Source organism: Chelonoidis abingdonii, chromosome 6, assembly GCF_003597395.2.
Source record: "Chelonoidis abingdonii isolate Lonesome George chromosome 6, CheloAbing_2.0, whole genome shotgun sequence".
In the NCBI taxonomy this organism is placed as follows: domain Eukaryota; kingdom Metazoa; phylum Chordata; order Testudines; family Testudinidae; genus Chelonoidis; species Chelonoidis abingdonii.
Window position 1 is genome coordinate 51203770 of NC_133774.1, and position 12346 is coordinate 51216115.

At 36.7% G+C, this 12346-nt stretch overlaps 1 protein-coding gene across 5 annotated transcripts in view; it reads right to left on the reverse strand.

Moving 5' to 3' along the window:
* Positions 1–2617: 2617 nt before the first annotated feature.
* The window catches only part of TNPO1 (transportin 1), a 179205-nt gene continuing 169476 nt past the window's right edge, over positions 2618–12346 (reverse strand). For all 5 annotated transcript variants that reach the window (XM_032771660.2, XM_032771656.2, XM_032771659.1 and 2 more), the window contains one exon: positions 2618–7936. The gene's annotated coding sequence lies outside the window, so the exon portion shown is untranslated. The remainder of the gene's footprint in view (positions 7937–12346) is intronic.

Genomic DNA, 12346 nt, shown 5'->3' on the forward strand with positions numbered 1-12346 from the left:
TGAAAAGCATTGTAGTTAAAAGGATAACCATTGTCTGTATAAGCGAGGGGCTATCTAACAGGAGAGAGGTGATATTACTCACTAGTGAAATCATTACTGGAGTAATCTGCCCAATTCTGGTGTCCACAATTCAAAGAGGACAGATACTTTAGAAAAGGGGCTTTGGAGAAGACTCATGAGAATGTTAGAGAATTACAGAACATGCTTTCTGATAAGTAGATATTCAAGAAGCTCAGTCTTAAAAGGTTAAGGGGTAATTTAATCACAGGAGTAAGTACCTATGTGGGGAACAAAAAATGGCAATTTACCCTTCAGTTTAGCATTCTCCTAATACGGCAAGGAGAGAAATTAGAGATATTTTAGAGATCCGCATTTCAGATTAATACCAAGACCTAGCTCTTATGTAGCATTTTCATCAGCTCTCAAAGCACTCCAAAGCTCAAAGCTCTCAAAGCACTCCACAATCTCTAATGTATTGATCCCCACAACACCCTGTGAGAGAGGGAAGTATTATCCCCTTGTTTACAGATGAACTTGCACAGAGAAATTAAATGGGTGGTCCCACAGAAATACATAGTAGAGCAGGGAACTGAATCCAAATCTCTCCTCTCAATTTCTAAGCTAGTGTCCTAACCACTGGACCATCTCTCATCTCATTAAATCTATTGCCCAGATAAAATTTTCGCTTTTTTCCGATCCTATATGACCACTTGGGCATCCTGCATTTTAGTACTGAGGAACAAGTCACTGTACAACCTGTTGAGAGGCTAAAAGAGACCTGTTAAGAGAGGGAAGAAAGGAACAAGGACTCTTTTCTTAGCTGTAAGCTCTGGAAACCAATATTGGAGTTTTTTACCCCAATTTTCTCTGAGAAATGGCTAAAGTATCTTAGGTTCTTCTAACAGGAGGAAATCTTATACAAGTTTTGTTCCCTAATCTGTTTTAACAGGACTCCTTGAGACACAAGGAGATGAAACAGACCAACTTGAAAATAATGTTTGGGTTCCTACTGATTCATCTCAAGGGGAGGCAGGTAAAAGGCAGCTGGCACCTAGAAACCAAAATGATGGGTGTCTGATAAATGCACATGGAGAGATAAAACCTAGAACTATATTATCTATGTGTATTTTCAGTGAACTATATGAAACATCTGAAGTCATTCATCTTATGTTGGGTCTCTCTACAACTAAGAGACAGGGTTGATCTGAAGGAAATAACAGCTCTTCATATACTGATTAGCTAAGTAAGTATTGTCAGTTTGCTCTGAAAGTATCCAAAAAAGGCCATCTATTTTCTGAAAATGCTACCTGTTCTGAAAACCTCTCCTCCAAAATAGCTATCTCCAAAACATATTAAATTTTAAAAGTCAATAACTATGCTAGTGTACTATAGGTAAGTGATTAAGCCTCATATCAATTAATATTAAAAACAAGTTACAACTGTACAATACAGCAGAAACAGAAACAGAATGCAAATCCACCAAATTATATAAAAGCCTAAACCTCTAACTCTGTAACTGTGATTGGCATCACCTGTCCAACAGGACTAAAGTAGGGTAGAGTGAAGATGCAAGGTGTAACTCATTTTTTATGCAGGTTTTCAGTACTGCTGCCAGTAAAAGTATTGTTTTCACATTTTGTACATTCAGATTTAGAACAAATACAAACAAGTCAGACTTGTCCATCTAATAGGATTCTTCTGCCATTGTAAATGGAAAGTGGGTAAACAGACTGGAAACTGCCATTCCAAAGTATAAATTGTGTATATAAAATTATTATAAGTCCTGTGCAGGTACTTTTCTATTCAGCAAAATATCCTGAAAAGTGTTTTAGCAAAAGTTTAACTGTAGAGGGTAACTATGTACATAATATGTTAACTTCTTTTGACCAATTCAGGTCAATTTTTAATACTGGACAGTCAAACTAACAGTAAGGTACATGGATTTTGTCCACAATTCTATTGTCAGTTTTACACTTGTCACATCACAGGATTTTGCAGCAGTAGGTTGTGGAAAAAACTAAGAAACAGATCATCAGCTGGTATAAATTGGCATAGCTCCACTAAAGTCAGTGAAGCTATGCACATTTACACCACTTGAAGATCTGATCCTAAATCATGAAAAGATGGCATTTTACTTTTTATTAAAACAGATTAAAAATAGAAGTTTTGTGCCTTTCATAGCCTTATTTCTATTCAGATTTATCAGTGTTGTGCGGTAAATTAAACAATTTTGGCACATTAAATGTTTTTAAGTTATGCTGTTTAAAACAGATACTGAATGCAGTCAGTCAATGTCCCATTCCCAGGTGGAAAAAGTTACTTGTACCACCAAATACAGTTTTATTTCAATTTAGGTACAACCTTTTGCTTGTACAAATATATTTACAAAATATCAATAGAGTGTGAGGCATCTAGAACAAAGTTAATTGGACTGCAGGTGTTTGTTAGTTGAGCCAGAGATCATTTTCTTTCAACTAAAGAGAGACTTGTTCATTTCAAAACTGACAGGATTTACAGCCTTCAGAACAGAGCTGAACTGCAAGTGTGCACTACTAAGTACAAGAGAGAGTCTGGAAATGAAATTTTTATCTTCCATTAAAAATCAGAGTGCAACAGCTATATTTAAACAACTTTATTAACATAGTCAAGCAGTGATTAACATTCACATCTATTATGTCACATCATACAAATGTAAATACAAAATTACTACAGTACAATATATATTCTCTGCATGATCCAAAATATTTGGTGGCCCCAAAAACTCTTTAAAATTCAGCAGCTTATCAAAAATTAAAACCATATTCTATTTAAAATGAAGTTCTATTAGCACAGAGGCAGACTTCAAGAAATATCACTCAATTTAGTACAGCTTGAGAAGTTGTAGGAGGATACATTTGAAGGAAACATTCTAACGTGGCAGGTACAGGAAACATCAGATTTAAAGCTTTCAAGCAAAACTCATACAACCTAAGTTGTCAGCAGAAAGATCCAGTCATTTTGCTAATTCGAAACTATTTTATTCACTGCATCCAATCTTAACAGTTTTATAACTGTTTAGGTATTAAGTTGGGTCATTTACAACATATCCACCTCTTTTTCCTTGTGAGATAAGGTACTATAAACAGAAAATTTCTACAACCAAATAAACCTGATTATACAGTATTGTCCAATCACTGCCCCCACAAAAATCACTCAGGCCTTCTCAGTTTTGTTGCTCACCCATAGAAAGATATTTAAGGATAAAGTACCTCAACAGTATCTGCTTACAGAAAAGGGATACTACACTTTAAGCCTCGAACTTGCTTGGAAAGTAGATTTGTTTAGAAGTACACTGTCCAACAAAGCATGGGAATTAACCTTATTATACATCCATTTTAACTCCCCCTCGCAGGAATACATTCAGATTTATAAGTATCTATTATTTTAGCACAATACATACTGGAAAGGCAAGACGCAATGTACTTATTACAGGTTTCTTTTAGAATAACCTAAAACTGATTTAGCTCCAACAGTAAGTGCAAAAAGCAAGAACCATCTATAGACAGTGTTTTTGTACTGGAGGAGGAGGTCTAGTAACCTGACACATATTAAAGAATATACATATGAAACCTACAACTAGTGTATCAAACTTGTACCCAAGATTAGGTATTGCCAATAATATGTAATGAATATGTAAGCAAACTGCTATATGCAAACTACATCAGTGTCTAACTTACATTACTACATGTTGTTAAGTGGTTTACAGCAGCAGTTTCATTATAGATCTGAATCTTTACCTAAAGCTACAGTAAAAAAAGTAAAATACTCTGTAGACCCTATACAGTATTTTAAAGGTCCATCACCTTACGTGAAAAAAAAAACTGAGAAGCAGTTAATGCCAAGTTATAACTTTCAAATATTATTAAACAAAAAGACTTCCTATGCAATGCTTTATTTAAAGTACTATTTATGAAGTATTTTAGCTGCTGTTATGCATGGATGCAGTCTTCTCCAGGGAAGATTGTTTTGCACCTTTATCTGTTAATACATTCAATATGAATAAAATAGGTGACTGATGTGAAGCAAAATCATTTTTGTCCCATAGCAGGTTAATTTAGATTGTAAGAGTTTAAGACACATGAAAATACATATATGAAATACATAAACTGGTATAATTAAGACGTGTTTTATACATATGTTGTGAACAAAAGGGTACAAGAGTATTTACCTGAGATAAAACTAGTATCTGAATGTTTCATGTCGGAGTTGCAATGAGTTTCAGTTGTGGAAAGCCACTTAAAATTTTAGAATATATATATTTGATTATATTATACATATGCAGCTTAAGTAATTCAGATCAATGCTAAAGAAAGTCTTAACAAAAATCACAGTGCGTGTCAAGATTGTTTAGTACAAAATTTATGCTACTTAAATTTTAAAAATCATAATGGCTATAAATTTTAAACCCATTCTTTTAAAAGTGATCTCTTGGGTACAACCTCTAGTAAGTAGCAATAAACTGAAATATAAGAATTAGCTTATTACAATTTTAATTATGTACAAACTGATTTAGAAAATAATCAAGCTTCAAAAAATTTACAAAATTGATCATTTTGCTTACATTGCCTGAAGTCATGAAGTAGTCTACAATTATTATTTTTTAAATGAAAAAAAGACTTGTTTTCTGAATGTATAAATGAAAAAACTGTGGTACTGAACTTTAAGACTAATTTAACTGCTATTTAGAACTGCCAAAAAGGTGCATTTAAAATTTTAAATACACTTTCTGTTACCAACTTAGGCTGATCAGCAGCTTTTGTTCACTGTTAGAATCCTTCAAAAAGGGAAACTCAAACAGGAAAAACAAGGCATATAAAAAACAGTAAACACTGACCTCCTGAGGTTCCTACAACAAAATATTCAAGTAGAAAATCTACATTATCACTTAGCAGCGGCTATTTCTGTAGTTTAGCACACTAACAGCACTTTATTCAGTGTGTAAGGAGCAGATGAAGTAAGCCGTGCTTTTAGCATGCCAAGAGGCAGAAACACTGGAATGTAACAAACACAAACGCACAATTCTACCGGTATAAACATTCAGTCAACATTCAAAAACTGGCAAAACTACACCACAAGAATTAAGATGCTTTATATATATCCCATGATGCAACAATTTGAATTACAACGGTTAATGCTGCATCAGAACTTCTCTTACCTCAAGTTATAACCTAAATGTCTTCTGCAAATCCCTGTACTATTATGCATTGGGAATATGGTTTAATTTGCTTTAAAATATACCAAAGGACCTATTAAAGTACTATGATTATGGCAGTACTGTTTAATTTTGCATTGTTTTGATTATATTCCTTACTGCTATACCAGATCAGTTCACATCTGTAAACAGTCACACATTTATAGATACAGATTTAAAATACACACATAAAAGTGGATATGATGGGCTAATCTGACTGATTTTTCCTCCAGTTAGTGGGGTTGCCGCAATTGTTAGAGATAAATTTAAATCAAGTCCAAACAACACTGCACTATAAAGCAGGTTTTATATTATATACAAAATTATAATCTGGAAAAGCTATAGTTTTTTTTCCTGAAACTGTTTCCAAATCTTTAACCTATACAAGAAATTAAAATACATTTGGGTTTAAGACAAGATCCTACCTCACTACATTTTAATAGTAATATGTCAGACATATTTTTAGTCAAAGAAACCTACTACCCACTCATTTTAGAATTATTAGCCAAGAAGGAAGATTTGTAGCTTCTAACAAAGCAATTGAATTTGAAAGCAAATCACATGCAGTTCTGATTAAACAAAATGATTAAGTATCATGTACTAGCATTACTGAATTTAGTCAGTATATGTCAAAACTATCTTCAAGCAAGATAATCTACTATCATTTTGAAAAGCCAAAAAAAGGAATGTGTAAAACTTGTGCATGCTACCATGCATTAAAAAAACCTCTTTAAACAGCATTTAATCACACATCTCAAACTTCAGTGCAATGGCTAAATTATTAAAACATTCTTAAAGAATAGAACCATGCAAAGAAGATTAAGGTCTTACAAAAAATGTTATCCCAGTATTCATTCTGCAATGCAACGGTAAGAAACTTAAACTATAAAAAGGCTGTTATGGCTTAATTTTGTTTTATAGATTAATTACGCAGCATTTGAAAAATGGAAAGGTGTGGCTTCACCTCTGACCAGCAGAGTTAAAATCTCTCCATTTTCCTTTACCATCATGGGATACTCTTTAGGCAATCTAAATTAATAAAGACTTGCACTTTCAGATGGACACAAGATCAAGTGTACCAGTTAGGTTTTCACATTCACAGTACATAAGAAAATACACATGGAAGGAAAAGTAAAAGGTTAACTTAACAAGGATTTATTCACAGGAATACACGTAAGTAGAGAAAAACAACAGAAAAGCCAAACAAATGAAATGAAGAGGATCCAAACCAACTTTCACTCTGTAGCTTTTAACTTGCACCCTTGTGCACTTAACTACGACAGAAAGGGCCACCAACATGCGCCGATACAGTGTAGATACCCTGCATTACATCCATTAACTTAAACATCTCTTAAAGATCATGCTCTGAACAAAAAAGAAAGCATAGAAGGTAATATGTTGAGTGGGAATAAACAATGAAATATAGCAATCATGTCATCAACTTCTACAATTGTCTTTACGTGCCAACTAACATTTATGCAGCCTTTAACAGGTCTTACCATGTAACTCATTTTTAGAAGTTCTGATAAAAATCACTAGTAGTATATAACCATGCAGAAAGCACATCACACTGACAGCACAGAGGCAAATATTTTGCACAGCTATTTCAGCTTTCCACATTGTGCCGGCTACACACAATACAATATCAATCTTATTCTTAACAGATCCTAAAAAGATATTTCAAGGCCTAATTGTAAACTACAGTACTTTATATCTATATTCTTAATAAAAATAAAATCCACAGAATCTTTAAAAAAGGATTTTTAAATGCAGGGCTATATTAATTGGTAAACTGCAACACAAAACTGGCGCAACATAAGTAAAAGTATACCAATCTCACTCTATGTGATGCAAGCATGCTACTTTCCCACTAATTTAAATTACGTCTGATCACTATGAGCCAGAATGCATGCCTGAACCTTAAACTGCAAGTTAAGAATAATGCCTTACTCTAGAAATTAAATCTAATGAAGTACAACCATCAAATCATATCTACTAAAGTTTTTAATATAAAATTAAGATGTCAATCATTCCTTTGAAATGCCCCTCCCTCCACCCAAAAAAAATGAAAGGAGTGACTCATTTGGCATCTTGCAAGTTGCTTCATTTTGTTAAAGTCAACCTTTATTACTTTATTATGGGGTTTCTATATTGTACACTGCAGGTGCCAGTTCCTAATACAGGTAGCAAGCTGCATTTTAACTGTACTAACTTCATTTGTGTAGTTCTTCATTAACATGCAAATACCTAGGAATCCCATCAAGCAGGATGAAATAATGAGAAAACCCTCAGTTAAACAGTCCAAGGCTTTTTGTAAACCCCCACCCCCATTCTTAGGTTTCCTTTATTGTGCGCACAATAGTTTTCCTTTTTACGTATCCCTATAGTTCAATTATATGGTTCCTGTTTTGGTACAATTCCCCATAATATTCCAGAATGTGCTGTTTTGTGAATAGATTCTCTTTTTTGCTTCTTCACATCCAGTGCAGAGTTGTAATAGGAGACAGATTTCCACCCACAAAGGCTCCAGATGTTAAAACGTTTCCCAACATCGACTTAATACAGTGACGGCAACACCTCCCTCCCGCCCCTCCCAGTAGGCTTGGGATTGTACTGTATTCCCTACTGGTTTACCCTTCCCCCCAGTAAAGGGTAACATTTTCCCTGGGTGCAGAGGCTCCCTCATAGTCTCCTAGACTGAAGGACCTGTGTAAAAAAGAAAAATAGGACAATTAAGTATTTAGAAAAAGGTTTAAATTTACTAAGCTATGCAGGGTCTAAAACAAACAACTTATACCATTCAGATTCTCTTTATAACAGCCTTTAAAAAAAAAAAAAAAAAAAAAAAAGGGGAAAAAAAAAAAAAAAAAAAAAGGGGGTATCAATCTCTTCTCATGTATACACCTTTTGTTCTAAGCCAGGAAAACAACAAATCTTTCTGCTTTAAAAAAATACACTAACCTATCCACTCTTATATGGTAAGCTTAATTTTGAACAATTTTCACCAGCACGGATATTTTCAGAATAAAAACTAAAAAAATATCAAGCATGTAACAAATCCTACTTGAACTAGACAAACCCATTAAACTTATGTCAATATAGAACTCACTTCACATGTAATGTGGATAAGACAGTATTTATGAAACAGTTTTCCAAAATCACAATGCAGGAATAACAAATTAATACTACAACAGGGGTCAGCAACCTTCCAGAATTGGTGTGCCGAGTCTTCATTTATTCACTCTAATTTAAGGTTTTGCATGACAGTAATACAGTTTAACATTTTTAGACGTTCTCTTTCTATAAAACCTATAATATATAACTAAACTAAACTATTGTTGTATACAAAGTAAACAAGGTTTTAAAAATGTTTCAGAAGCTTCATTTAAAATTAAAATGCAGAGCCCCCCAGACTGGTGGCCAGGACCCGGGCAATGCGAGTGCCACTGATAATCAGTTCACTTGCCGCCTTTGATACGTGTACCATAGGTTGCCTACCCCTGTACTACAACATATAGCATGCCTGCACAACATACGACCCGCGGAGGCTCACTGTACGGCCCGCGGAGGGGATTCTAAATTTTGCACACACAGCGCTCTGCGGGGAGCCCAGAGCCCTTTAAATCTCAGCCACGGCCAGGAATCAAAGTGCTCTGGGCTGCCGGCAGAGATTCCCTGCCGTGGCTGGGATTTAAAGGGCTCAGGGCTCCCCACGACTGCAGGCAGCCCAGAGCCCTTTGAATCCCAGCTGCGGCTCCAGCGGATGGACTGGGGCTGGGATTAAAAGGGCTCGGGCTCTCCTCAGCAGCAGTAGCTCTGGGCCCTTTAAATCCCTGCCCCAGCCCCGCAATGCTCAGGGTTCCCGCTGCCGCCGGAGCCCCGGGCCCTTTAATTTGACCCTGAGGGCTCCCAGCCACCTCTTCAGCTAGGAGCCTCTGGCTGATTTTAAACCAAGTATCACCTCCCCACCCCCAACCTTCCTTTTTGGCCCACAGCTGTTTTAGTGGGGCAGCGCTGGGGAAGGAGGGTTTGTTTCCGCAGGGCCGGGTGGTGCTGGGAGGAGTGTTTCTGCGGGGCTGGGGGGTTTCAGCTCTCAGCTGTTTTCTTTGGAGTAATGTGGCCCTCGCCGCTTTATGAATTGTGCAGGCCTGACACAGTTTTCCCACAAGACGACACAGATCCATTACCGAGATTTAAATATTCCATAACAAAATTCAACGACTCTGATCCTGTCCACTCAATTGGAATTGGGAATCAATTCCATTTCTCAAACTAATTCTTTGAGTGCACCACATCTGGTAGTTACAAAAAAATCATATTTTCACTTGTAAACTGATCAGATTTTCAAAGGAGTCATTTAGATGACAAACATTGAACCTCTTAATTATATTTTTTTCAAATTGTAACAGCCTGCAACAGCTTTGCTTCTGACTGTTCAGGAACATACTGATGGTTTGAGTTCACAAATGAAAAGATTCACTATAATACCTTCACACTCACTTTAGACTCTAAGGTTGGAGGACCAAAATTTGCAGGAATATTTAAATAGCACTGATAGAGAAACTGATTTCTACTTTTATTCCTCACAAAAATTAATCGCATTAAAAGAATACTGATGTAATCACTTTGTCATGAAATGTTAAGGTTGACTAGCCAACCTTAATTTTGCCCTGTCATATGTTTTACCATTCTCCTCCCCGCCCCCACAATGCATGCTCTACACACAGCACTTGAAAGCTTATTATGTTTACTTTAAGATGAGGGATGATGTGGAGCTGTCAAGTGGTGTCGTTACCATAGAAACAGTGACACCAACACATTAAAATGACCACTTTGAAATATCTGCATTTGTTTCTGTTACTGTAATGACTATGTATTATTTCAAGACATAAAATTAGATTTCTTTCTGATCCCAAAACAATATAAAAATCTAAAAGGTAAATCAAAATTTGTACAGGTATCATTGAAATGTAATGGCACTGGTGCCATTTCTAGTCAACATGATCTTGTTCATCATGATTCTTGTCACATGGACGTGGGTTACCAAAGTCTTCATTCCCTTGGCATGTATACAGTTCTGTTCAGGGAAGCTTGTTTTGACTACAGATATTTGATTTTGCAGTGACCCCTACTAGTACAGGCACAAATAAGGTCTCATAGAAGCTCACTGGGACTTTGAAGAATATCATCCAAATTTTTCCATGCATGCCGTAATGATGACCCAACATCTGAATTAACCATGTGCAAAGACCTTCAAATCTGTTTGCTAAGCTGTTTTTGACAGGCTCTTCAAAACTGTCCTCAGATGGTGGGAGGTTGGCCAGGGACTTCTTTTTTGATCGCTAGATTGAGCCACAACTAATTCAGGTTTCTGAGAGTTTCCCTTTCTCTGTCTGGTCATTCAGTACTCCTACGACTTCGTTGGTGCAGAAATTGCATCACACTACCCCCATGTGTCAAGAGCTCTGAAGCTCCCTTTGTTTTGACAATACTGAACAGATTTTTCTGCCCCAATACAAGATAGGGATGGGACAGAGTCACTTCCTGTTACTTTCGGCTGTACATGCATTATGTTACAGAAGTCAGAAATGAGTGTGTCACAAATACACACAAGTATGAAGCAATACGTGTTAGTTGTGCTCATAATGGTCCCTGTTTCAATTTACTTTACTGGTGTGTTCCAATTTTGGAAAGTAGTGAACAGCAAGGGTGAAAACATCTGTATCAGGTGACCTAATCACTATGTTTACCTTTGACAGAAGCGCCATACTGGCACATATAGCATGCAGAAGCATCCTTGTGTCCGCTTCCTCTTGAATGATGTACGTGTCTTGAACCTCAATACCTCTGTTGGTGATGGACTTGGCTACTTCACTGGAAAAGACTCCAGCAAGAAGGAGCTTTTGTGCTAGGTGTGCTCCCACACTTACGTGGGCTTTAAATCATATACCTCACAGAAAAAATGTATCAAAAGCCTGCTAGCTGGATGCTACATTTAGAAACTTTTTTCATAGAGGCACAGGACATCCCCTCATAGATCCTGTCTGGCGCTGCTTTTCTGTGAAACCCACTTTGCCTAGAGTTACTGTTGTCATACATGTCAAAAGACTTCCATACAGAATTAACTTTGAAGAAGATCCTAAAAGGATTCGACAAGTGCTCAGCCAATTCATCGAATACTTGGAATTTGTCTCCAGCCATCATTTGTATGACAGCCATGACATCTGATGTACACTGGTTTCTTTGTTGCATGCTCTTAGCTCAGGTTGGTCTGTTCTTCTCATTGTTCCATCAACAGAGAAGATGGACTCAGGCACAGGTCTAAGAACAATTGCCACTGAAACATCTTTGTAACGTGCTAAGTTCAGAGTTCTGCAGAAAACAATTCCTGGACTGATAACTACTGTGAGTGCCCTTCCCTTGTCAGACTTAAATTTGGTCTTCCTGGCCATATCAGCAAAAGTTTTAATGCCAGACTTCTTGACTAGACTGAAGAAGCTATGTGTTCCATCAGAATCAAGTGCACCTCTTACAAATCTGTCCATTTGTTCTTCACCAACATGTGCTGCTTTCAGTAAAGACTTGTACATCTGATGTAACATACAATTCAGTTGATATATTAATAAGCACATCTGAATGTGATTCAGGGTCCAATGGGTTGTTTGTTGTTGACGACATGGTTCGAAAGAGCTGTAACATGCTTTTCATCCCCCTTCAGTGCAGCGGAAAGGACTTGTTTGTGGACTTCATCTTCACTGCTTCTTGTTAGGCCACTTCTTTCCTAGTTTTTACATATTCACTCAGGACATGTCTTGCGAGAATCCATCTGACATGTGCTGGCTTTTTATTTGTCAGTCCTACAATCCCACTGCTTCTCTTTGAGTCTGACAGTTCTCTCGCTTTCCAGGTCACTCCAAATTCTGTTGAAAGAACCCGGAGTCTGATGAACAGCAAATTCCCCAGATTCAAAAGGCACTGAGTAATTCTTCAGGGAGATTTAACACGTCAAGAATGTTGACTGGCGTAGCTGGGCCTATTTGCAGTAAAGTAGTATAGAAACTTGCCACACTGTATCTGTTGGTGAAGCTTCCATCACCCCCTCGCTATGCATTCAGT